At 40.7% G+C, this 27,486-nt stretch overlaps 1 protein-coding gene across 2 annotated transcripts in view; it reads right to left on the bottom strand.

The window, feature by feature from the left end:
- The window catches only part of PTBP3 (polypyrimidine tract binding protein 3), a 55,102-nt gene extending 27,874 nt beyond the window's left edge, over positions 1–27,228 (bottom strand). The window contains exon 1 of one of the 2 annotated variants that reach the window (XM_061455147.1): positions 27,192–27,228. The gene's annotated coding sequence lies outside the window, so the exon portion shown is untranslated. The remainder of the gene's footprint in view (positions 1–27,191) is intronic. The other variant, XM_061455148.1, reaches the window with a different exon arrangement.
- Between the last annotated feature and the right edge of the window lie 258 nt (positions 27,229–27,486).

Here is a 27,486-nt window from a genome sequence, read left to right as displayed (position 1 = left end):
ACCTTTTCAGCCATACTTAGCTGCTCATAAAGCAGCACAAGTTTTAGTGTAGGATAGAGGAAAGCATGACAGTGTTCATTCCTCTCTGGCAGCAGCACAGACAGTATTCGTTGTTACTATTGTTACATGAAAAGAAATAAAGACTATAAACAATACATTTTAAAGAATTTCCAATTCTCATTCTTTTCAGTTGCCACCAGTTAAATCCATATGCAATAAAAATATAGGCTAATATAAAGAGCAGCCTATTCAGCTGAACAAAGAGCACACCATATATTATACATGCCAAGAAATGCTTCTTTGGATGGTCACATTTTAAACTGATCTCTTTAAAGTTTGTCAATTAAATGATTATTACAAAAAAAAACAGCAACAAAAAAACCCCAACCAAAACTACAACAGACTTCTTAAGGAAAAAAAAAAAAAACAACCAACCTCTTCTGTTTTTAAAAGTTGTCTTAATTGATTCAACTCGGTATTCAAATAAGTATCTTAGTGCAGAAACCAGAATCTACTACTTTGACAAGCTATGTAGTTACTGGTTTTGCAGAAGGAAAGAAAATGTGCAAGATATTTACAAATTAGTCTAAGTTGTCTAGGTATTAGTCTACAAGTGAGAAAAATACATAAACTAGGAACTGTTAGACACATATATGTCATGAAAGTTATAATTTACAAAGAAAAAATTTGTTTTCAACTTAAATTTCACTGCCAGCATCAGTAATTTCCAGCACAGACCTCTTTGTAGGTTTGGAAAGATAATTTAGCTTTCTCAGATCAAGTTCTAGCATATTCTAAAAGAAAATGTATGTAATCTTCACAAGAATTATTCATCTCTTTTAGGCCATCCCACTACAATAGTTTCATTCAGTAATAATACTGCTTGTGGGAATTATAAACAGTTGCTTGGAAAGCATAATTTGATTTTGGACATTTCTTTAAAAACAGGTAAAATTTATAGTGCTCAGTAACCAGACCAGTAAGGGGCCTCTACAAAGTGTAGCACTGAATGATAGGTTAATTAAATGAATAATTCTTCTATATCTACCATGGTCAATTTTCCTGAATAAATAAGGCATATTACACAATTTCAGACTACAGCAACAGATGCCTTTCCTGAAACTACTTAAGCTCTTCTGTGATTTTAAATTTCTGATAGTAATACATGTTAGTGATTCTGCAATTCAAGTAAAAAAAAACCTGTGTAAATAAAATACTGCACTCATAGCAAAGACGTCTAACAAATATCTGAAAGTCAACAACTCTAGGTTTCTAAAGTCTTTTCAAGTCATGTATAGTTTGGTATTCTTCAGAACATGTCCATTTGTCAGAACTCTGGCAGGTTTAAATAGATTATCATGTCAGTATGAAGTTTTGTGTACTTCTCTACAAGATTCTACATGGCAACAAATTATTATTAATTACTTAATTATTAATTATTATTAATTACTGTTCCAAAAAAGTCACACTCCGAAACATCACAGTATCAAGCTATAGCAGTGAAAAATTATTGTTAAATGTAAATTAACTGTTCTAATGTATACCTTATTAATTTTTATAGTACATGATTGTAGAAAAAGAATAAATCTAAGGGTCATAAGAGTGGAAATTCCCATTACCTTCTACTTCTGCAGTAAGCTTTTGAAATACTTGTTATATTCCTTTATTTTTTCTTCCACAAACCATGTTTGCAGAGATGCAACTCCTACTTCCAAAATGAGGATTTCATGCAAAATGCAATACCACTTATGCCAAAATAAAAAGTTTTCGAAGAAAGTGTAGGTAAAATAAGGGTAACATCAAAGTAATAGATTTGCATTTAAAATGTATTAAAAATAAAGTGACTTACAAAGAAAAAGTGCCATTTCAATAAGCTGAAACATAAGGAAATTATAAGCAATTATCACAATCAGGCAAGCCTCCTTTCCTCTGCTGCAAAGATCCCTCGCAAACACATTGGTTGAACAGTCTGATTGTCAGTCATTCCAGAACCACATTGTTCTCTCACAGGTAGCTGCTTTTCTGCAGGCTTGAATGGTTAGTAGCTCTGTTACCAACATTGCCTGCTATATTCCTTCTATTACCAACTACTGAAGCTTCTGGCTATGCTCGTAACAAGACACTGTACACTTTCAGTCATGCAACAGTAATTAAAAAGTGAAAAGGAAAAGAATTAATCAAATTTTAGCCTTGTTGATTTCATTAATGAAAAGATAGTGTTCTTTTTAGAACAACAAACAATTAGAAAAGCTGCAGTAGTATATACTGTCACATGAATTAAATCATCTTTCCTAACTGTGATTAGGAAAGAGTTTCTATGACACAAAAATAACTTTGAATAAACAATTCCTAAGGCAGATGCCATACTGAAGTGGGAATACAATAAAGACTCCAAAACAGCCTAATATGCTACACTGAGTATTTAGAAGAATTTAAAATCCAACAATTTCAAGAAGTGCATAAGAAGTAATTCTAGTAACTGTCCAGTCATCCCATCTTAACTTTTGCAATGTAGATGATGGAATCATGGAATCACATCACCATTTTTTTTATAAAACAGATAGAAAAAATTGTCAATAATAAAACTGATTACACACATTTGTGCTGTTGTCTTTACAGCTATTCCTCTTTTTAGTGGTATAAACTGTTATTTAAGATTGATGCAGCAGTTTAAAATTTAAAAAACAAACAAAAAATTATTTTTAAAACCACATAAATGCTAACTGCATTAGAGACACATCTTAAAAATGCAAGGAGATGAAGAATCCAACTGCTCTTGCATATTTTGAGGTTATCCATAAAGGCAAACATCCATAACAGCAACTTCCATATCCACAGCAGGCTGGCAAAGCAGGTCACCATCTCCCCATTTTTAAATATTTGCCTTGCCACATATAACAGATGTTCTAGTAATAGAAAGTATAACCACTACATAAAAATTCTGAAGTGTAATTCTAGTGCAAAGCCAACTCCCTATTTTTGGATGCAACGCACGAGGCATGAAACTTCAGCAGACTTTGAAAAAAGTCGATTAAGCAGTATCAAACTTAAAACAAGTACTCTAATTCTATACATAAGGAGTAGATAAAGAAATGTAGCTCTGACAATAAAAGCCCTGAAGTCATATTTTAACCATTTTCAACATTTTGCATTCAGTCAGTTCTATTATTGCCACTTAATACTCAAGTTTACCCCTCACTATAGTAGCAGAAACCAGAAATCCAGGTACTTGTTTGAAGAATTCAGGTTATATTTAACTGAACATTTTTTCTACTATTAACAGTACTCACCAACTACAGTAACAGAAAAAGTGAAAACATAAATTGCAAAAGGACCTCAGCCCCATGCCCTAAAAATGACCTAGGCATTTCCCTTCTCTACTTTCCACACATTCTAAGAATTTTATTTTTCCATTCTTCCTAAAATAAAAAGGCAACTAAATGTAAGTCAGGTATAAATACCATGAGTTTTCATTAAGCAACATGATCAGGAAGAATGCAAGAGTCTTTTTGTCTGTGTAACTAAGAAGTATTTAAAATTTGAAGTATTTGGTCACTTTATCAGCATTCCAATTCCTATATAAACTGAAAATACGAGAATGTTTATATTAGGTCAGTCCAAAAAAAAAAAAAAAACAACAAAAACAAACAAACAAAAAAAACAAACCTAAAACAAAAACAAAAAAAAAAAAGAAAAAAATCTAATACCTCTAACCAGTGATGCCCAGGAAAGACTTTAAGAAGAAAACAAGCATACAAGATTATTTTCTCAAAATATTCTCCCAGAACCACACAAACATACATGCACATAAATACAAGTTAACTGAAGTAGAAAAGGCCACGATACATATCCAAAAGCAAGATTAAACATCAGAGATATGAATATACTAAACACTCCAGTAAGTGTGTTAGTATTGTACACCCCTGACAGTGATGACTTGTACCACACAATGAAAATCAACATCTAAGCAAAGGAAGAAGTAGAAATTACATTTGTCCTTAAAATACTTTTATCCTGTGCACAGGTGAATTGTTTTAATGAAACTTCCCTGTAGGGGGACACTAATACCAGTAATCAAGTAACATATTTCATACAACAAAATTCACTGCAGAATTCACTGACTTCTAGAATGCCTTCCCGAATTTTATAGCAGTTAGCCTGCAGAATAAGGTTATATTAATGTACAAACTAAGCTTGAAGTAACAAACTTTTATGCTTCTGGGACATACATTCCTTATGCGTTCCTTATTGGTTCTGACCTTGTGAAACACATTGCAGGACCAGAGGATAAAGGGATAAACAAAAACTCAGAAGACGTTTACAGACAAGATTTTGTCTACTTACAAAAGAGAATCATAGAACGGTTTGGGTTGGAAGGGACTTTAAAGATATCCAGTTCCAAGCCCCCTGCCACAAGGCAAGGACACCTTCCACTAGACCAGGTTGCTGAAAGCCCCATCCAACCTGGCCTTGAATGCTTTCAGGAATGGTGCAGCCACAACTTCACTGGGCAACCTGTGCAGGACTAGAAATACAGTTTCTGCATGTCAAATAGGAATGTGGACACCACTGTCTTCATACTGACATGATTAATGAGCTTGTGGCAATGGTTCCACCGATAATGTAAAAAGAAACTGATTTTAGATGTTCACTTAGATGTTGATTTTCATTGTGTGGCACAAGTCATCATTGTGAAGGAAACAAATTTTCTCACCACCCTCACAGTGAAGAGTTTATTCCTTATATCTAATCTAAATCTCCCCTCTGTCCGTTTAAAGGCATTCCTCCTTGTCCTATCACTGCATGCCCTTGTAAAATGTTTTGGTTATATCCTCCGAGTCAGGGGCTGAGGGTTTGCCATTTAAAAATGGTCCTTCCCACACTATTGTCATTATTCTCATAAGGGCAATGGCACACCCAAAGGGCAATGGCAACCATCTAAACATCAGTACACAGGCATAACCTGAGCCACTTCCTCTGGAACATGACATCAGTGGACAGACTTGTGGCTAGGACTTCCAAGAACTGATCTGATCATCCTTCAGCTTCATGCATTTCTACCACCTACTGAACAGGACTCCAAAGAGCACATTTCACCTTGACCCACCAATAACGTGACAAGAACCACCTCTGCAGAAGGCATAAAGCTTGCCATATACCAGTTTTCTGAGCATGGGGTAGCACCCTGCATTATTATCAGATCATGATTTATGGGCCATTTTATCAGCACTTGTATAAGGCCTGGATGCCCCTGTTTTGCCATCTGATCCCACTGGGTAAGCAGGGCTGTCCATCAGCGCAGGTAGAACTTGATGATGAGCTAAAGGCATTTTTCCTTTCAGCATCCAGTACCAGAAGCCAAAGGGCAAGCAGCAGTCATGACTCCATTCACCACCACTACAGATGCTGACCAGAGTCGCACATAGATGGTTCATTCTTCTTTTTCTGTTAGGATATAGTTTTCTGAGGTTGGCAGCAGCCTTGGGTTCAGAATCCAAGGAAGACTTCTGTCTCTCTTTCTGCCATAGTGTGCTTTCTGCCATGAACTCCGCTGGTTTGACTGGTCTCCTGCTACTTGTGTATAGTACATGTACATATAGTTCGATGAGAAACTGAACATGAGCCAGCAGTGTGTGCTCGCAGCCCAGAAAGCTAACCGTATCCTGGGCTGTGTCACAAGGAGCATGACCAGCAGGTCGAAGGAAGTGATCCTGCCCCTCTACTCTGCTCTCGTGAGACCTCACTTGGAGTATTGTGTGCAGTTCTGGTGTCCTCAACATAAAAAAGACATGGAACTGTTGGAACAAGTCCAGAGGAGGGCCATGAGGATGATCAGAGGACTGGAGCACCTCCCATATGAAGACAGGCTGAGAAAGTTGGGGCTGTTCAGCCTGGAGAAGAGAAGGCTGTGTGGAGACATCATAGCAGCCTTCCAGTATCTGAAGGGGGACTACAGGAATGCTGGGGAGGGACTCTTCATTAGGGACTGTAGTGACAGGACAAGGGGAAATGGATTCAAACTTTAACAGGGGAAGTTTAGATTCCCTATAAGGAAGAAATTCTTCACTGTAAGGGTGGTGAGGCACTGGAATGGGTTGCCCAAGGAGGCTGTGAATGCTCCATCCCTTGTGGTGTTCAAGACGAGGTTGGACAAAGCCTTGGGTGGCATCGTTTAGTGTGAGATGTCCCTGCCCATGGCAGGGGGGTTGGAACTAGATGATCTTAAGGTCCTTTCTAACCCTAACTATTCTATGATTCTATGATTCTACATTTCAGGCATTTGGACCCATTCTGGCACATCTCAGCACAACAACATGTGCAATTTTTTGCTTTATCTGGTCAAAAGCATTTTGTTGCTCAGGCCCCGCTCAAGTGTGGTTTCCTCCCTGGTGACTTGGAACAGTCAGAGTGAATTGACTTTATCTTGTATGCATATTCACCAAAATCCTACCATTAAAAAAAAAAAAAAAATAGTTTCCTTTTACATTATCGGTAGAACCATTGCCACAATCTTATCAATCATGTCAGTATGAAGACAGTGGTGTCCACATTGCTATTTGATACACACAAACTGTATTTCTAGTCCTGCAAGCCCCTTCACCTCATTCCTCTTTGACTGTAAGTCTCACATTCAGTCAAATTTCAGCTATCCTTGTTATCCACCAATTGGGCAGTGCTTCCCTAAGCTATGATGCCATCAGCATACTCCATGTGATCTGGGTCACTGTACTCCTCCAAACCATTTGCGTAAGTCTGTGACAGATGCTGGAACTATGCTTCCATCCCCACAGTAGGTGGTTCCAGGTCTGTTGTGCTCCTCTCCAGGAAAGGCAAACTGCAGTTTACAATCTGAGTCCACAGCAATCAATAAAAACACACTAACTGTGCCAATGGTCAAATACCAGGCAGCACTTTTTTTTTTTCCTTTGAGTTATACTATAGTTCTAGCATAACAATACTGCAGCACTCAAGGGTGCTGCTGCCTTATTCAGATCTCTATAATCCATGGTTAAATCCAAATCCCTGTTGGGTGACTACACTGGCCAGAGATGGCTACTAAGGGTGAACAGGTGCACGTGACTATTCATCGATATTCTACTCCTACAATAAGATAATATATGGGACAGCCCAAGTATCTTATGTAACACACCAACATACCTGTTAGGTTTATATTGTTGTCTGTGCACTGCATTGCAGTTGGCTCTGATGGAGTCCTGCTTACTGACCCTACTCCTGCAGTTACAGACAGCTAACACAGCAAAGTGGTGCTCTCACTCACATCCACAGCTGCTACACCAAATGCCCACAAATGTCTGTAGGGGTTCTTAGTATCTCTATTGCTTAAAATGGCAAAGCCCAAGACGAAAGCGACACCAGATCCCATCTACATTGTCACGGTTTAAGCCTAGCCGTAAATCAGAACCACACAGTCTCTTTCTCACTCCCCCCCTTCCCCGCCCACCCCGGCTTCCGGAGGGATGGGAAGAAAATTGAAAGAATGCCACTTCCACAGGTTGAGATAAGAACAGTTCAGTAACTAAGGTGTAACACAAACCACTACTGCTGCCACCAATAATGAAAAGGGAAATAAGAAGGGAAGAGAATACAAACGCTCACCACCCACTGACCCGACTGAGCAGTCATCTAACCCTTATGGGTAACTGCCCCCAGTTTTACATCCTGGGCATGACGTGCTGTGCTATGGAATACCTCTTTGGCTAGTTTGGGTCAGGTGTCCTGTCCCTGCTTCCTCCCAGCTTCCCCTCCTTCCTGGCAGAGCACGAGGCTCAGAAAGTCCTTGGCCAGACTAGGCATTACTAAGCAGCGACTAAAAACATCGGTGTTATCAATGTTGTTCCCAAGCTGAAAGTCAAAACCACAGCACTGCACCAGCTACTATGAAGGAGAAAAAAATGACTGCTGAACCGAAGACACACATGTTGTGGTGCTTCCAGTTTCTTTTCGTAAGACCCGAGTTTGGCTTCTACCACACAGACCTTCCAGTGGACCCTGGTGACTCTTTTGATGATGAGTTGTACTCTTTCCACTAAGTGTAAAAGGGAACAAGGTGCATTAAACCTCTGTGTCCACTAAGGCTTGATGTCTTCTTGGTGCATGTGTGCCAGATCACCAGACTCACAGTCAGTAAATTCCATTATCGCCTGCAACATCACCATCCTCAGCTGGCTGTGGGCAGAACCTCACCAAAGCCACTTCTTGGAGGGGGGTGTAGGAGAAATTCTAGGCTGGCAGGACCGATAGTGTGAGGCCTTTCTCAGCCTGTTGTGGCTTAACAGCTGTGTGTCAGAATGACAAGGACCAGCTCCCCCACAAAGAATGAGGAGCCAGGAGCAGAGAACAGTAATTGAAGCCAGCAAATCAATGCCTATCCCATGGTACGCAGGTGAGATAGGGAGAGCAAGTGCCAGGTTCCACTGAAAGCCCAAATCCTTCAACAAGTCCATAGTGGCAAGGGAAGTTCACAGTCAAGCTGGGAAGTCAAAATCAGGTGCAGTGAGCATAATCAGCACCACATACAGTCCAGTGCACAACAAGGCAGGACCCAGGTCAAGGTGCAAGTCAGTCTGTGGGTCAGGGTCTGGACCAACAAAGTTCTCAGCTAGCCATAAGCACGGCTGTGATGGAGCTGCAGACAGGCATGCATATGACACAGCCTGGGCAGTGTCTGAGGGCCTAGGCCTGAAACAGAGCCCATGGACAGAGGGTGTGGGTGGAGGCCCCAGGGTCATAAAGATCTCTCAGTGCACCTAGAGGCATGACAGTGTCTTTCTTGCTGCTTGGATTCATGCTCCCAAGGTGGCCAACTCCTTGATTATCCACAGTTCTGTCATTGTATATAGATCCCAGCCACTATGCCCAGTTATACACCTTTAATCTACTGGTACACACATCCCAGCATTTAATCATCAAGTTGTTTGGTTTTCCTCTACTCATTTATAATCAGTCTTTAAATCACTATTTAAGGGTCATGTGGTTTTAGTTTCTTATATTTTTAATGGTTTTTGTGACTTTTCAGTCCTTCTCCCGGTCTAGCAGAATCTGCAGCAAGAAACAACCTCTTCACATGGATGCCAGAGGAGAAAAAGATACTACTACTTAGAGCACAGCCATACAGCCTTGACTCCTATTTACTCGAACTGCTCCTTAAGGAGCAGAAACTGTTCCTCCTTCTCCTCAGTCCAGGAACCACAGATGCCCTAGACAGTGTAACGGAGATTTGCTATTTCCACTATATATTGGGAGCTGCTGAAGGACAACAGAAAAGAGGGGGAAAGGAAAAGCTTTAATTCTAGTTGTTACTGGTTTACATATTTCAAGACGATCTTATCTACACTATTAAAACACTGTATCAAGTAGGAGTTAGTGTTATCCTACATCCAATATTGACACATCATACTGAATAGCAGCCAGTGTTACACATGTGAGTTGACATACACTACATACACTATTAAGCACACCTTACACAATACTGGGTACGCTTCCTGCCATACCACTGGCTGTCTCCCAGAGCACCAACTCAGCAGCTGTAAGTGGTCATGGCACCATGGAGACCTTTGGACAGCAGGACACTGTACAACTGTCTTTTCATATTCCAAAGCCTCCTTCATATCCTGCATCTGACACCAGCTTTTTATTCATGGCATGGTTTAGGTCAGGATAGTCTGACATTGACATTAATTAGTATGCAATAACTGGATTTATGTGAAAGAATGTGGGGGATTTTTTGCTTCTGCAAACCAGTGATTAATAATGCAAGAAACAGCAGAGTCTTACAGAAAAGCGGTTTTGCCTATTTCCCCTCCTTCCTTGATGAAAGGAGCAGCAGGTGTCAGAGGATTAAGGTGCTGAGTGTGCCAGTTCCAGACATACAAGCTTGATTACAGATGTCCCTGGACATCCTTGATGGTCAGGCCTCCCAAAAGATAAGAGAACAATACTTCTTTACTGGTTGGTGGACCTCTTTTGTTACTTGTGGACTGGTGCGCAGAGTCACCAGGTAAATATTCCTATGTAAATTCAGTTTGGCCTGAATCACACCACCTTTTTTTTGCTATCATCTGCCCAATGGTTCTTAATCTAACAAAAATCCAGTCCTTAAAAACTATGTAGAAACATAAGGGAGGCCCAACTGTGGGCATCTAACATCACCTTAATTACTCAAGTGATGTCAGCTCAGTAGGCCAAGACATATGTCACTGTGGCTCATTAACAAGTGATCAAGAGAAACTAAGTAGTTCAGATGCTAAAACACTAGCAAACCCACATAAAGAATTTTCACCTACTTAAAACTCTATGTAGATTGTTACAGAAAAACTCACACACATATCAATGACTTGAGACTACTTAATAAATCAACTGAGATATTTCTTTGATAATTTCAACATTTAAATGTGTATTAAACAGGAAATAAAACATTAATAAAATAAGGCATTGTCAATTTTCAAGGATTCCAAACCATCAGTGACTACTCCCCCTTGAAGAGAATTCATAGAAGTTAAATTTTGTTTAGCATTCTAAATCTATGGATGACCTTTCAACATGCTCAATATTACAATAAAAGATAAATTGATTACTAGATGCATTAAAATGATAGTTTGTCAAATTGGAGTCCAGAAATGCACCCCCAGGGAAGACATTTCACATCCCTCTCTCACAATGATTATATAGAATAAATCATAGAATAGTTAGGGTTGGTGTCATGGTTTAAGCCTAGCCGTAAAACAGACCATGTAGTCTCTGTCTCACTTCCCCCCTATCCCCCCCACCCCAGCTCCCGGAGGGATGGGGAGGAGAATCAAAACATGTAACTCCCATGGGCTGAGATAAGAACAGTCCAGTAACTAAGGTATAATACAAACCACTGCTGCTACCACCAATAATAATAATGATAAGGGAAATAGCAAGGGAAGAGAATACAACCACTCACCACCCACCAACCAATACCCAGCCCAACCGAGCAGTGATCCACCCTTTCCGAATAACTGCCCCCAGGTACAGATACTGGGCATGACGTGCTGTGGTATGTAGTACCACTTTGGCTAGTTTGGGTCAAGTGTCCTGTCTCTGCTTCCTCCCGGCTTCCTCTCCTCCTGGGCAGAGCATGAGACTCAGAAAATCCTTGGTCAAGGTAAACATGACTTATGGACAAATGAAAACATCAGTGTTACCAGCACTGTTGCCAGGCTGAAAGTCAAAACCACAACACTGCACCAGCTGCTAAGAAGGAGAAAAATGACTGCTACTGCTGGACCCAGGACAGTTGGAAAGGACCTTAAGATCATCAAGTTCCAACCCCCCTGCCATAGGCAGGGACACCTCACACTAAACCATGTCATCCAAGGCTCTGTCCAACCTGGCCTTGAACACTGCCAGGGATGGAACATTTACAGCTTCTCTGGGCAACCCATTCCAGTGCCTCACCACCCTAACAGGAAAGAACTTCCTCCTTATATCCAATCTAAACTTCCCCTGTTTAAGTTTGAATCCATTTCCCCTTGTCCTATCACTACAGTCCCTAATGACGAGTCCTTCCCCAGCATCCTTGTAGGCCGCCTTCAGATACTGGAAGGCTGCTATGAGGTCTCCACACAGCCTTCTCTTCTCCAGACTGAACAGACCCAACTTTCTCAGCCTGTCTTCATATGGGAGGTGCTCCAGCCCCCTGATCATCCTCGTGGCCCTTCTCTGGACTTGTTCCAACATTTCCATGTCCTTTTTATGTCGAGGACACCAGAGCTGCACACAATACTCCAAGTGAGGTCTCACGAGAGCAGAGTAGAGGGGCAGGATAACTTCCTTCGACCTGCTGGTCATGCTTTTGGTTAGGCAGGATTTCCCCTTACTGAAGCCATGCTGGCTGTCACCAAGCACCTCACTGTTTTTCATGTCCCTTAGCATGCCTTCCAGGAGAATCTGCCCCAAGATTTTGCCAGGCACAGAGGTGAGACTGACTGGTCTGTAATTCCCTGGGTCATCCATTTTCCCCTTCTTGAAAATGGGGGTTATATTTCCCTTTTTCCAGTCATCAGGAACGTCACCTGACTGCCAGGATTTTTCAAATATGATGGACAGTGGCTTAGCAACTTCATTCGCCAGCTCCTTCAGGACCCGCGGAGGGATTTCATCAGAACCCATGGACTTGTGTCCTTTCAGGTTCTCAAGACCATCTCAAACCAGATCCTCTCCTACAGTGGGCCTAAGGTCTACATCCTCACAGTCCCTATGTCTGCCTTCCAAGACTTGGGTGGTGTGGTCAGAGCATTTGGCAGTGAAGACTGAGGCAAAGAAGTCATTAAGAACCTCAGCCTTCTCCAAATCTAGGATAGTATATTCTACAAGACAACCTGTTGGACTCTGGGCTGAGCTTAAACATAGAATGGAAGGCTACATACAGAAACCAAATTCTGCTCTTCCACTGTTTGTGACAGTGCTTCTATGTACTGGTTTACTTGGTTATCCCAAGTTAATCCTTTCTCCAGGAAGTTACACTGCAGTTGACAGTACAAATTTAAGAGCGAAGCTCAGTGCTTTTCACATTCCAGAGTCTTCCTCAGCCTTTGCTTATAAGGGCTTCAAATATATATGTAAACTTGTACTGTATTGTTGAATTAAATTGAAAAGTTATTAAGCAACATTTTCAATTATGAAAAGCATCATTCCCACTTTTTGTAAAAAGGAAATAACAGTCATTTAACTTTTTAGCTGAAAGCATTTATCTGCATTAAGCGTTAATTGTTTTCAGAGAACTGCATAACTACTCTATGAAGTAAAACAGATTCAGCATGTTAGCTTGAGCTCAGATGAAGAGACCTCTATGCAGACTACCAACACAAGGAAATTTAAGCCTCTAATGCTCCTGGACAAAGATTCCTGACATTTTAAATAGACATTTCCACTGCCAAGGTGTTCTAAAGCAGGAAGTATCATACAGTACACACCTCTGCTTTATATTAAGACACAAACGCACTGAATTCTCTACCCCTTAAGGTCTGCAAAACTGTGCAAGTGTTGGAGCAGGAAAACAACAATAGTAGGTTATTCCACATAACTGTTTTTCATTTGTTTGTAAGGTAATTTGTCTTTCCGTGATGAAGGCATGACAAAAATCAATCAGCACAACTCACTAAGTACATCATTACCATTGCTTTCCCTTCCTGATCCTGACAATATTCAAGGAAACGGATACATATTAAACTTTCACTTTACTTTTTCCTGCTCTTAACAGAATGACACACTTTCACATTTCCCACAGCTATTCAAACTGCTGTTTGTATATGAAGATTGGCTTAATGGTGTGAAATATAAATAAAACTAAGGACAGTTTAACTCTCACCAATTTGCTCCTAGTGCAGTAGGTAGAATTCAGCAGTGTTCTCCTGCTATTAGTGATGTGAAAGACAAGAAACTGTTATCTGCACTTGTCATAGAACAGCATCACACAGTCTTAGGAACTGACATGATCCTTTTGCATCACTATCAGATAATATATTTGGGATATAAGACAACATATGGGGAACCAGGCAACCTAAAACCAAATCAAAGGAAACTCAAAATTAGCAATGTTGAAGTAACATTGTTGAAGTGATCTGCAGATCACTTTTCAATACAAGTTGTTCTCCTCTCTCTGAGGAGCTGCATTTATATAATAAAATAAGTGCATTCCATGCATTTCCCCTTTAATAATAACTTATTAGCAAATATTACTTCAGAAAATGAAGTAACATACACAAGACTACAGGAGGCACATGCATATTACCAAAACCTTGTCCACACTTATTTATCCAACACTGCACACTAATTTGGCTTTCAGTTAAACAGAATAGATTAACTGGAAAGTAATTAATCTGAAAGTCAGAATAATAATTTATGTGTTGCATGTCCCTGTTGTTTCCTTCCCCAGTGTACTAATACACCCTATTCAAAATAGCAACTAAAATAACACTAGTTTAAAAGTTAATTTCTCAAATTTATTGAGGGGTGTTCCCATTTAGACATAGTAACAACTTTGTTTTTGCAACAACTTTGTTTTTGCAGCAAAACAAAAAGGTGTCTGGCTTGTACACTAGCAGAACTGCTAAACAAGCATCACCAATATCAAAGATGTTTGTTTCTTCCTAAGCTTATTAGGGTCTCTGAATAGCGTAGTTGAATATAAGGTCCAGCTATTGCTTCACTAAGTGCACAAACATGAGTGCGCAAGATAAGTGAAAATCACAAAATACTCCATTTCTGCATCAAAGACATTTACACTCTAATGAGGATATGGTATAGAACTGCATTGGAGGTACCAGTCTAACAGCTGTTCACTTAAACCGAACAATAATATGATACTTCACAGACTTTCATCATTACATTTCTTTTATTACTAAAGAAAAAGAATCAGTAATGCTAAGTCTGCATCCAGATGTGCAGAAATCTTTACACTTCTAGGTGTCACACTTGGGACTGACTGCTTGAGTAATTAAAATAAGATACACCATTACCCAGTGTATCACATCTGCAGTTTGATGCAGAAAGTCCAAAAGAGGCATCATGACCAGACTCTGCAGGTCAGAACACTATAACATTGTATACTTTGTATTTATGCTTGATACAGGGCAAGAACTTCCCAATGGTATTTTGGTTTGGTTTTTTTGTTTGGTTTTTTTTTTTTTGTTGAGGGTTTTTTTTTCTTTTTTTTTTTTTTACTGTTCATTTAAATATAAACTTTACTAGCAATAAAGACTAACGTTTCCCTTGAATACATGAGAAAGTTATTTCAATATATTCCTTTCAAATATATTTTTTCAAAAGATCAATATAATGCTCAAAACAAGCTTTCCTAAAAATTTCAACCTAATTCTTAATAAGCAATTGAATGGGTGAGCATATCTGTAAATAAACACTATACAGAATGAAGTCCTCTACAATGAGAAGATATCTTGCCTTAAACTTGACGTTTTTTGCTGGAAGTCACAAATGTATCTGTATGATGTCATGTTGTATATAGTTTTGCACCATTTTATGCTTTATAATGCACAGAAGATGCTTACATGTAACAAACATTCAGTAAGCCATCTCTTTTGAATTTGGCCAGAAGAAAATTTATGTAGTCTTATAAAGTACAAGTACAAAGTACTTATAAAGTGCAAAAGTCTCATAGCTGAACAATCTGGTTTATAATTCTTTATTATTAAAAGTTAAAAAATGAGAAAGAAATACAGCTAAGATAAACAGAACAAAACCATGAGGCTTATGACTGTCAATACAGTTTCAGAAAAACAATCAAAAAAAACCCACCCCGAAACAGTAAAGGCTATAATAAAAGTAGCAATGAGTGTATGTGAAAAGCTACGAAAAAATTGCTATCTTTAAACACACTGCTAAGAGATCTGTAAAACAAAGTTAAAAAAAAATGAAAACGGAAGATGTTAGCAAATTATCACAAAGCTAAATGGGTTAAAGAAAGAAAAACATAGCTACGAAAGTAAAAATGTGATGAGCTATGGATTGCTTTCTCTTGAAAATGAAATAGTTTAACAATGTACAATACACTTAAAAAAGAAAACAACTGGCAAGATCACAATAGCAATCAACAAAAATTTCTGCAGAATTTCTATTTGAAACATAGTTTTACTGTTAATTTTAACTGTAGTTCCTTCTGAAAACATAGAGATGCATAAACATGATTCTGGTGTCAATCAGCAGCTCTAACTTGGATTATGACAGATATCTACTTTTGTAACTTTGATTTCCATTGTTCTGCAGAATTAAATATACATAACTTAGTTTAAGCAAATAATATCTGGGGAGAAAAAATCTTGTTTTCCATGCCTCTAAAAGCCACCATGAATTCATAGGAAGCTAACAAAGAGATTTGACTCTCAAGTGATCAATCATTCATTTTAAAATCATGAAACTAATTTTTCTAACTTACAAATTTTCAGAGCCTCAAAAATAAAAACAAAAGCCCCCAAAAAACAAAACAAACAAACAAACAAAACCTGTTCTTAAATTAACCATGACACTCTAAAGACACATGTTTTGGATTGCTTGTCTTTTGAGTATTTAATTTTCAGCTTCACATTTAAAGCTTTTTTCAGAGCAACGAAAGCTAGAAATTTCATACTATTTAAAAGGAAGATTCATGTTCTCAAACAATTCCATAACTCTAGGACTAAAGCTCTAAGAATTGCACACTTGAAGTCAAGTGGCTAGAAAGTAATGGAAGTCTGCATGATCACATGCATCGCATATATTAAGTATGATTTGTATAAGATTTGTCCTAAAAGATGAAAGATACACATCAAGATCAACAACAGTGAATAATACTTCTATTCACAAGCTCAATTTTCAGTAACTACTTAATGTTTTCTAGGACAGTAGAGGTGTATGTAGGAAAAATAAGGTCACACCTACAGCACACAGTTCTTGTCCTTCCTCCCCACTTCCTTAGCAATGTTTCTTATTGGTTTCTCACTGCATGACACTCTTTCATGCAACAGTCTCTGTTCCTCAGCCCAATTCTGCTTCATCTATTGGAACATTTAATAATAAACTAGTTCTGTAAGAATCATCCTTTAGATTAAATCTTCAGTATTAACACACTAATTATATAAATGAGGTCAAAGCCATAATCTCAGGCTGTCTGGAGACTTGGGAGACAGCATAGCATTAATATAGCCCTGTTTTAGTTTCCATTCTCCCGCATATCCAGAAAGCCTACATCTTTTGTTTAAAGTGTTTTGCCAAGTGCAAGGTCCTACACCTGGGTTGAAGCAATCCCAGGCACAGCTACAGGCTGGGCAGAGAAGAGATTCAGAGCAGCCCTGCAGAGAAGGACTTGGGGGTGGTGGTCAATGAGAAAATGAACATGAGCCAGCAGTGTGTGCTTGCAGCCCAAACGGCCAACCATATCCTGGGCTGCATCAAAAGGAGCGTGACCAGCAGGTCGAAGGAGGTGATCCTGTCCTCTGCTCTTGTGAGACCTCACTTGGAATACTGTGTGCAGTTCTGGTGTTCTCAACATAAAAAGGACATGGAACTGATGGAGCAAGTCCAGAGGAGGACCATGAGGATGATCAGAGGACTGGAGCACCTCCCATATGAAGATAGGCTGAGAAAGTTGGGGCTGTTCAACCTAGAGAACAGAAAGCTGCAAGGAGACCTCACAGCAGCCTTCCAGTGTCTGAAGGGAGCCTATAAGGATGCTGGAGAGGGACTCTTCATTAGGAAATGTAGTGGTAGGACAAGAGGTAACAGGTTCAAACTTAAGCAGGGGAAGTTTAGATTGGATATAAGGAGGAAATTCTTTCCTGTTAGGGTGGTGAGGCACTGGAATAGGTTGCCCAGGGAGGTTGCGAATGCTCCCATCCCTGGTGGTGTTCAAGGCCAGGTTGGACAGAGCCTTGGGTGCCATGGTTTAGTGTGAGGTGTCCCTGCCCATGGCAAGGGGGTTGGAACTTGATGATCTTAAGGTCCTTTCCAACCCTAACGATTCTATGATTCTATGATTCTATAAATGAATGCTCCATTTTTTCAATATATACATACAAGCTCTTCTCTTTTATTTCCTCTCCTAAATATCACCAGTCACACAAAATGAACTTTTCCCTTCAGCTTTACCTCACAATAATACATGCTCTAGCAGTCTCCATTTCTTGCAGTTCTCAGTAGAATGCACAAGTTATCTGGCAAAATTATTATTTCCTCCAGTCAAAGTATACTGGGAACTGATTTAACAGTAATAGTAAAATCATTTTACTGTTAAGCATGACTTCTTTAGTTTTAACCCTACCCTTTTCCTAATAAAGATACAACCAACTACAGGAGAAATACAATTCTGAGAAGAAAACCTATGCAGCAAATACAGCTCTTGAATTTTATTAATACTTAAAAACATGCATCATGTTAATATTCTCTGTATTTTATAAAGTATTGGTAACTATATGAGTTACCATCTTCGGGCAGTCTACAGTTTTAAATGAGACTGCTTTGGCTAAAGATCAAGTTACTAACACTTAGTCTACAACACAGTTTTAATCTAGTTTTGGAGTGCATATTTTTGAGAACTCTGGATCCGGCTGAGACCCGTCTTTTTTCTGGCCGTGTGTTATGAGTCCCTCTCCCTATCTTTTAAGGTACATACTGAAACAGCAATTAGTACCATATATACATCCTATAAACAGCTCCTCCAAGAGAACATTCCATGGGATATAGCCCTAGAGGGCAGGGGGGCCCAAGACTGTTGGTTGATATTCAAGCATCACCTACTACAAGATCAGGAGTGTTGTGTCCCAACTAGAAGGAAGTGCAGCAGGAGGGCCAGGAGACCTCCTTGGATGGATAAGGAGCTGCTGAGGAAAATTCAAAGGAAAGAAGAGGCTTATAAAAGGTGGAAACAAGGACAGGCAGCCTGGGAAGAATACAGGGATGTTGTCTGGGAAGCTAGGGACCGGGTTAGGAAAGCTAAGGGCCAGTTAGAATTAAACTTGGCAAGGGATATTAAGGATACCAGTAAGGTACATAGCAAATAAAAAACAGACTAGGGAGAACGTAGGCCCCCTTATGAAGCTCTACGGAGAACTGGCTACACAGGATTTGGAGAAGGCTGAGGTTCTTAAGGACTTCTCTGCCTCGGTCTTCACTGCCAAACGCTCTACCACACCACCCAAGTCTTGGAAGGCAGACATAGGGACTGTGAGAATGTAGACCTTAGGCCCACTGTAGGAGAGGAACTGGTTTGAGACCATCTTAAAAATCTGAATGTGCACAAGTCCATGGGTCCTGATGAAATCCATCCACAGGTCCTGAAGGAGCTGGCGAATGAAGTTGCTAAGTCACTGTCCATCATATTTAAAAAATCCTGGCAGTCAGATGAAGTTCCCGATGACTGGAAAAAGGGAAATATAACCCCCATTTTCAAGAAGGGGAAAATGGATGCCTCAGGGAATTACAGACCAGTCAGTCTTACCTCTGTGCCTGGCAAAATCTTGGAGCAGATTCTCCTGGAAGGCATGCTAAGGGTCATGAAAAACAACGAGGTGCTTGGTGACAGCCAGCATGCCTTCACTAAGGGGAAATCCTGCCTGACCAATTTGGTGGCCTTCTACGATGGGGCTACAGAACTGATGGACAGGGGTAGAGCAGTTGATGTCATCTACCTGGACTTGTGCAAAACATTCGACACTGTCCCACACAACATCCTTGTCTCTAAATTGGAGAGACATCAATTTGATGGATGGACAACTAGGTGAATAAAGAACTGGCTGGCTGGCCACACACAAATAGTGTGGTCAATGGCTCAGTGTCCGGCTGGAGACCAGTAATGAGTGGTGTCCTTCAGGGATCGGTGTTGGGACCAGTCTTGTTTAACGTCTTCGTTGCTGACATGGACAGTGGAATTGAGTGCGCCCTCAGCAGGTTTGCTGATGACACCAAGCTGTGTGGTTCGGTTGATATGCTGGAGGGAAGGAATGCTATCCAGAGGGACCTGGACACGCTTGTGAGGTGGGCTGATGCCAACCTTATGAAGTTTAACCATGACAAGTGCAAGGTCCTACACCTGGGTCAGAGCAATCCCAGGCACAGCTACAGGTTGGGCAGAGAAGAGATTCAGAGCAGCCCTGCAGAGAAAGACTTGGGGGTGTTGGTTGATGAGAAAATGAACATGAGCTGGCAGTGGGTGCTTGCAGCCCAAACAGCCAAACGGATCCTGGGCTGCATCAAAAGGAGCATGACAAGCAGGTTGAAGGAGGGGATCCTGCCCCCTCTACTCTGCTCTCGTGAGACCTCACCTGGAGTATTGTGTGCAGTTCTGGTATCCTCAACATAAAAAGGTCATGGAACTGTTGGAACAAGTCCAGAGAAGGGCCACAAGGATGATCAGAGGACTGCAGCACCTCTCATATGAAGATAGGCTGAGAAAGTTGGGTCTGTTCAGTCTGGAGAAGAGAAGGCTGTGTGGAGACCTCATAGCAGCCTTACAATATCTGAAGGGGGCCTATAGGAATGCTGGAGAGGGACTCTTCATTAGGGACTGTAGTGACAGGACAAGCAGTAACAGTTTAAAACTTAAACAGGGGAAGTTTAGATTGGATATAAGGAGGAAATTCTTTCCTGTTAGGGTGGTGAGGCACTGGAATAGGTTGCCCAGGGAGGTTGTGAATGCTCCATCCCTGGCAGTGTTCAAGACCAGGTTGGACGAGGCCTTGGGTGATATGGTTTAGTGGGAGGTGTCCCTGCCCATGGCATGGGGGTTGGAACTTGATGATCTTAAGGTCCTTTCCAACCCTAACTATTCTATGATTCTATGTTTCTAACATTGCTCACAACACGCTAGGCCACGCTTGTCACATGCGTGCAATAAAACGTTGATTTTGCACACAAAACAGGTAAACTCTATGGTTCAAAAAAATAAAAAATGCCTAAAGAATCATTATCTGTTCCTTGATGATTCTTCATCACAGACAGTATTTATGTTATTATTGTACAGTCCTCAGCCCTACCAAGGCCAACCATTACACAGCAAAAACGAGCAACGGAAAGCAGAGGCAATAAGGGAACACAGCACAGAATGAATGATCTTTACATTAACAATCAAGTACCATTAGTGTATATACATACAAATATACGCACATACACTCGAGACTTACCTTACATGATAGCAAGACAAAAATTGCCGTTAGTAGCACCGTTAGCACACCAGCTTCCCTACAGAATCTATTCCCTATGTTATGGGATGCTGCAGAGAAGACCTAGCAATGAAAAGCTATTTTCAAGCTACTGTTACATTATTAAAGCACTCCATTTTACTTCAGTACAGCTTTTTTCTTTTTTTAGAGAAGAGCCATTGTATGTGCACAAGCTCTATTCCAACAAATTGAAAGGTGGACAGAATAGTAGTTTACAGAATAAAATAAAATTACATATAAACAAAGTCTTCTTCAGTGACAGACTTAGGTAACACTTCCAATCCAATTAAGTTAAGACAACTCAGTTTCTGAAGCAACAGATCACTGCTTTTTATTTTTGAGGGAAAAAAAAAACAAACTAGAAATGCATAATTATAGATACTAATTTATTTTATCAGGAAGTGATGTTTGTACGCATTGACCTTTCCTTTAAACATTACTTTAGCTCATGTATTAAGTTGTCCTAGAACACTGGAAAATATACGTAGTTTTGCCACCTGTATTTTCAGCCACACTTTGGCATCCCACATGTATAAATACTTGGTTGCCTGGTGGAGAAATACCAAGGAGAGCAGGGTAGGTATTATAAATTAAAACTCTCAAACAGCTCAAGAGACTGTGGATGTCTACAATTTGTGCCCATCTTCAGAAACTGATAAGCTTTATAAGGAGAGCAAGCTTTTCTATATCTCTACAAAGTGTTATTACACAGAAACATGTTTGCTAGCACTGACAGAAACCAAACAAAAAACAGATCACCTACTTTTGAGTTCAAAAATTTTCCCCCACAGAAACTGAGTTTTGCACTACAGCTTCCACCACATTGAAGGTCTCATAATGTGCACAGAATAACTTTACAGAAGTTCATTACAGATTTCAAACTGGCTGTGTTTTGGGAAAGGACAGGTAACCAAAACAAGGGGGAAGGAACAGACATGAAGCTAGAGTAATTTTTCTGGTAACATAAGATCAGAACAAATAGCTCGTCTCTCTGACATGGAGCAAGAAGGAGAAATTAGAGACTAGAAAATAGAAACAGGTGAACTGACAAATCAAAAAAAAAAAAAGAGTATGAAAATGAATGCACTATAGTGGGTAGCAAAGTGAGAAAATGAACAACAAAAAAACCCACAGAAATGGAATAGGAAAAAAGTTCCTAATCAAGCCATGCACAGCTAGGTAGGAAAAGAAGGCCTAACAAAACCAAGAAGGATTACTTGTAATTTATGGATTAAACTAAAACACCTAGAAACATAAGTCAGTAAAATACTCAGATGTTACAGATACTATACGTCTTTAATTTGCAGTGATCTTTGGGGTCACTGTGGCAATATGGATTTATTTCATGCTGACTGCCGAACAGAATTATAACTGTTTCCAGCCTAGTAAATGTTACGGTTAAAAGGGTGAAGGCATATAGAATAATGGCATCATTCAGACTGAAAAAGACCTTTAAGATAGAGAAATCTCTGCCTCTAAGGGCTGTGCACAGTTTGCACATTCAAATGCAGCCCCTGAAGTTATGTTGTCACTCTGGACAAGTGCAAAAATGTGCTTGAATCCTCTATTCAAAAATATCTATGGTCTTTTCCAAGTATTGCAGTCTAGAAATTTCCTAGTAAGCAAGAGCCAAAAGTTGGAGCGATACTCTTAACCAAATCACTGCAAAGTGCAGTGGAACAGATCTGCAGAGAGCTGCTTTTCGTAACACCTGGGAGGTATTTCACATCCTTCTCATGCGCCACTGAACATGTAGCTACTGTGCCACCTAAAGACAGGAAAAGGGTCACCAGTCCCCAGATTCACTGGGTCTCATCCCAAACCAGAAGACAGAGATTCTATTTCTGCCTACTTCCAAACAGGGTTTGGATCTTTCTTATTCCCATGATTAATGCAACCATACTCCCAAGAGATTGCAATGTTTTGTTTAAACGGTAAGATCCTACTAGGGCATACTGACCCCACCATACACTTGGCATGTGTAGTATGCATCCTTGCATGCATACTTTCACAGAGTGTACATACAGAAACATTGTTTTGATTCCTTTGCTTCTGGTATTTCCTATTGAGACAGAATGATCAGTCTTGTCCTGGACTTTAAATGCTATTATAATACCCCATATCATTTAATGGATAAGAATGGCAGCAATTTAAATTACCTGTAGTACAGTGTGATTAAGAAAGTTCATTACAAAGATAATGGTTAGATTATTGAATCATATAAGCATTCATAACACTGGCTTTCAGGAAAAGTTGGGTGTGGTTTCCTGGTCAGTTGGAGTGAGCAAAGGCAATTATGCCATTCCCCACCTTTGTATTTTCACAGCTTTCCCTACAGTGACTAAGAACTGCAAGGCGGCATGGTAACAGAATAATTTACTACACAGTCCACACATGACAATTGCTACACCACAAGGGGGTGCAGAAATGCACTGCTGAGGTTGGTGCTGCAATTCCGGCAACAGTCCTGAGTCTGAAGAACTTCAGCTAACAAGGAAACAGCACGAGCAGGGAAGAGTGATATCAACAGTAACAATCAAAATACTTTTTCACCTACCCACTCTGCAACACGGCGTCCAGAATGCTGCCTCTTACTGAAGCATAAGTCACATTTGCAGACCTGAAAAGATACGCTGTGTTATCACATCCTGAAATGAGAGGGGGGGGGCAAAAAAAAAAAAAAAAAAAAAAATCAATTCCATGCAACTGTTAATGAGTGCAAAAGGAAAGAATTAATAACTGTACCTTGAAACAGTGGATGTAGGCACACTTTTATTATATAACCAACTCCCATCCTCATGTTTTGACACAATACTGTTTAATCAGGACACCCTTTAAAAGAAAGTCAACCAAAACACACTTGTGCGTACCACCTAATACCTCCAGAACGCTTCAATTAGCACAGGATTAGTTCAGCATCAAACTTAATAAATACTTCCTGGTAAAACCCAGCATACTTAATTGCTTATCTCCCCCACCAGGTACCAAAATCAAATAAATAGTAGCTTGACAAGTGGTAAGGAAACAAGATTGATTCATATTTTGCTATTCTCATGTGTCCGATTGTGACAGGTGATTCCTGTTTCAGATTATATCAGATAATAACAGTAAACAAGTTTGTTCAGTGAACCGCCAATTCGTAAGGAGAAACAATTCAATTCATACTAAGTCTACATTAGATATTTTTCAGAAGCACTTAACTCAAGGTGGGTTAGAAACAGGGACTGAAGCAACTACAGGATACTTTTATTCTATCTATATTCTACCTATATAAATCCGAAAAAGGCTTGCAAGCCAGAAACCTAAGGATAACAATGTGCAGGTGGTTGACGTCTCTAACAGCTTGAATATCATCTTCCAAAATTCAGAAACATTGTTAAACCTGAAGATTTAATCTGTTACTGGAGTGGGCTGAATTTAACCTGCAATTATAAATTCCGCTACTGCGTTTACTGATGGTCTTGGCTTTTTCCCCTTACTAGCCAACAAGGAAGCTACTAACCTTAGTTAAAAAAACTGGGCTGCCTTCAATAATCAACAAAATAGTGTAGTTCATACCATTAGTAACTTCTTCAAATTTAATTATGTGAACTTGAATCACATTTTCCACCAAATGCAATAATCTTAAATAAGGAGCCAAATTCTTTGCCACGAAGCAGTGGATTTTTTACAGCTTTCTAGAAAATCTTCCTGACCCAAATAAAAACTGTTTCTCTGTGTTTATGTATTGTTGTCCTCTCTACACATAAGGTTTGGATCTAAATCAGCCTCAATATCCCACAGAAATAAATTAAGGCCTGTATTTAATTTCTGTATTAATGTAAATGAAGTGAATGAAGTGTAAGTTTACTTCTTTTACTCCTCCTCTTTTGAAGGCCATTTAACAAAGAAAAAAAAGGAAAGATAAAGAAAAAAAAGGAAAGACAAAAAAAAAGTCACAAGCTGGTTTACAAAATGTTTTAGGTAAGGCAATCACAGTTTTAACAGCCTGCATCCTCAACTAACAGCCTGAAATCTCAGAAAGTACTTAGCATCTTTTACCAAAAAAAAAAAAAAAACCACTCTCAAATCACCAAAAACCACATCTTCCTGAACTGTCACAGTCAACATATAACAATTCCGAGCTTACTCAAACCTGCAGTTATCATCAGACACCTGTATTATTTCCAGAACACCTAAAAAGCTCCGCTTCAGAAAATTTCTTAAAAAACTCCATTTAGCTGATTCACCTTTACTGTGCCCTTCGTCTTTGCCTTACTCTCTGACAAGCAAGTTTATTAGGAAGGTGCTATTTTACAATGTTATGTACATTTTAAGAACTACATACATTTGCTCATACTATTTCTACTCGAAACGTAAGTAATATCAACTTTAAGTTTAGTATTAGCATCTCAGGGCAGTACACTGCCTAATGCATACCTTTCTCCATTCTCTCTCAACTGAAATAACAAATCCTTTATAAAACTTAAAGAAGTTTGCATAAGAAACTCATCATACTAGTTGAAAGATAATAGGAAGACGACAAGAACCATACACTCAGTTTAGATAGCAATTCCACAAACTAAAAGGAAAATAAAAAATTATTCTCAAAGGGATTAAAGTAAAATTACAAGTAACTCATAAGCACAGCTAACAGATTAAAACAGATTCTCACTCCAGTGAGAACCTTCTTAATTTTCTTTTGAAATTTTCCAAAAAGTAGTTTCAAAGCAAATGTGAAAAAAAAACAAAATACTGATACATTTTTAAAGAAAGTTCTCCAAAAAGGTATTTCCTATGACTATTGGCTTTTTCTCATTAACCAGCATTTACACAAGATTGGTAGATTGGTTTTGTCAACCTGCTTCCCTATCACGGCTTCCACTGCAGCAATGTGAAAATATGCTGGAAAAGTTTGAGTGGTGCTGCTTTGATCTGTCAGAGAAAAAAAAAAAAAAAAAAAAAAAGAGAATAAAAAGTCGTCCTAACTTCTGTTGCCGAATTCCTAGATTTCAAGAGCACTTAAGATTTTGCAGGTCACAGAGGGCCAGGACGCACTCCAACTTAATACCTACATATTCACATTAAATTTCCGTTTTCATGTATGTGTACTATTATGATGAAAAAAATAAAAGAAACAGTAGTGCACTTTACTGACATTAGGCATAGTTAGTTTCCTGGGTCTGCCGAATTTCCCACTGTGGTCAAACTTCCCAAGCTTTGGAATTTGAAGCATCAATAGGCAAAGAAAAAATACACCAGCAATCATGTTTGCCCTTAAACACTAGTGAAGGAAGTTAGCAGTACACATACTGAACTTTGTTTTATTATTTACTTTCAAGTTAAGAAAATTTACGAAGACATATGACAGAAGTCAGTGCACATCACGCTACCGCAGCAATGGGACTCAAACTTGTCCAAAATACTCTTACCTTCCAAGGACGACATACCGTATAAACTTTTATCACTGTAACAACTTACGTGTACTTAAGGCCTTCAGCACGGTCTATAAAAATGCATTTAGGACTACACGAATAACCATTCTGATTATAGATTAACCTTGCAGGATGGATGTCAATCAGTTCACTTCCACATATGCACCTCTATTAGGTACCAGCGGCAGACCGCAGCACACAGCAGCACCGCCGTGTTTTCTTCTGCTACATTAAGGTACTTGAGGCATAAACCTTTAAAGCTGCCACATGGAACTGCAATCTCTAAAAGCTCATCACGACGCCCGCTCACCGTTACGAGAGTAGCGCGCCAGTGAGCTTTTCAGCACGCTAAGAGAGGTAACCCTACAGTACGGCTAAAAACCCGACAGCAAGCAGCAGCACCCGAGCGGGGGGCACCACCTGGGCCGGCAGCCCCGCGGCGGCATGGGGGAGCGGGCGGACCGAGCCCCGCGGCGCAGCGCACGCAGCATCCCGAGCCGCAGCTGCGCTCCGCTTCCAGTGCGGCACCGGACGCCGGCCTCGCTACCGGAGAGAAGCCAGCCGCGATCAGCGGCACGGAGGAAACACGCCCCCAAAGAAAAGGAGAACGAGGAGTTGGGAAACAGAGAAAAAAAGAGAGAGAAGAAAGTGGAAAGAAAGGAACCCAAACGCGCCGGATACCACAACTCTCTGCGAAGGGTCCCAGTCTCTCAGCACGCTCCGGTCACAGCCGCTGACTTCCTCCGTCCACAAGTACCTGGTGGAACGGCCAGCGACAATACTCCCACCCCGAGCCCGGCCCCTCCGAAACCCGGCCCCCCTCCGACACCCACCTTTCCCCTCGTAGCGCTACCTCCACCGGGGGCGGGGGGTAACCTCCCTCGGCCCCCCTCTCCCCACCCCCGGCGCGGCCAGCCCGCTGCTCCAGGGAGGAAGGAGCGGAGCCGGGCCGGCCCCCCACCCCCGGAGGCAGCGCCCCGCCCCAGGAGACACCAGGTGAAGCCTTCCGGGGGGTCGCGGACCCCCGCCCGCCCCTCTGTGCTGCCGCGGCTCCGGCGGCGGGGCGGCGGCGGCAGTTACTAACCCATCCATGGCCCGGCCAACGGGGCCGGTGCCCGCCAGGGGCCGGGGGGGCGGGGCGGGGCGGCAGGCGCGATGCGCGGGTGACAGCGAGCGGCCACCGCCCCCGCCCCGCCCCAACCCTCCCCTGCCCTCCGCCGGCGGTTGCGCATGCGTACTGGGGGCCGGCGGGCGGCGGAGTGAGGGCAGCTTAGAACTCGCGCCCAACTCGGCTTACCTCAGCTCCTCCGCCCTCATCCCCTCTCCTTCCATCGGCGCATGCGCGGTACTTAGGCGCTGAGGCTGCCCGGAGCTTTCCT

The sequence above is a fragment of the Pezoporus flaviventris genome, unplaced genomic scaffold, assembly GCF_033815535.1.
Source record: "Pezoporus flaviventris isolate CSIRO_AGI_PZ_B2104156 unplaced genomic scaffold, CSIRO_AGI_Pfla_v1 ptg000018l, whole genome shotgun sequence".
Classification (NCBI taxonomy): domain Eukaryota; kingdom Metazoa; phylum Chordata; class Aves; order Psittaciformes; family Psittacidae; genus Pezoporus; species Pezoporus flaviventris.
This window is presented reverse-complemented; position numbering and strand designations above follow the sequence as displayed.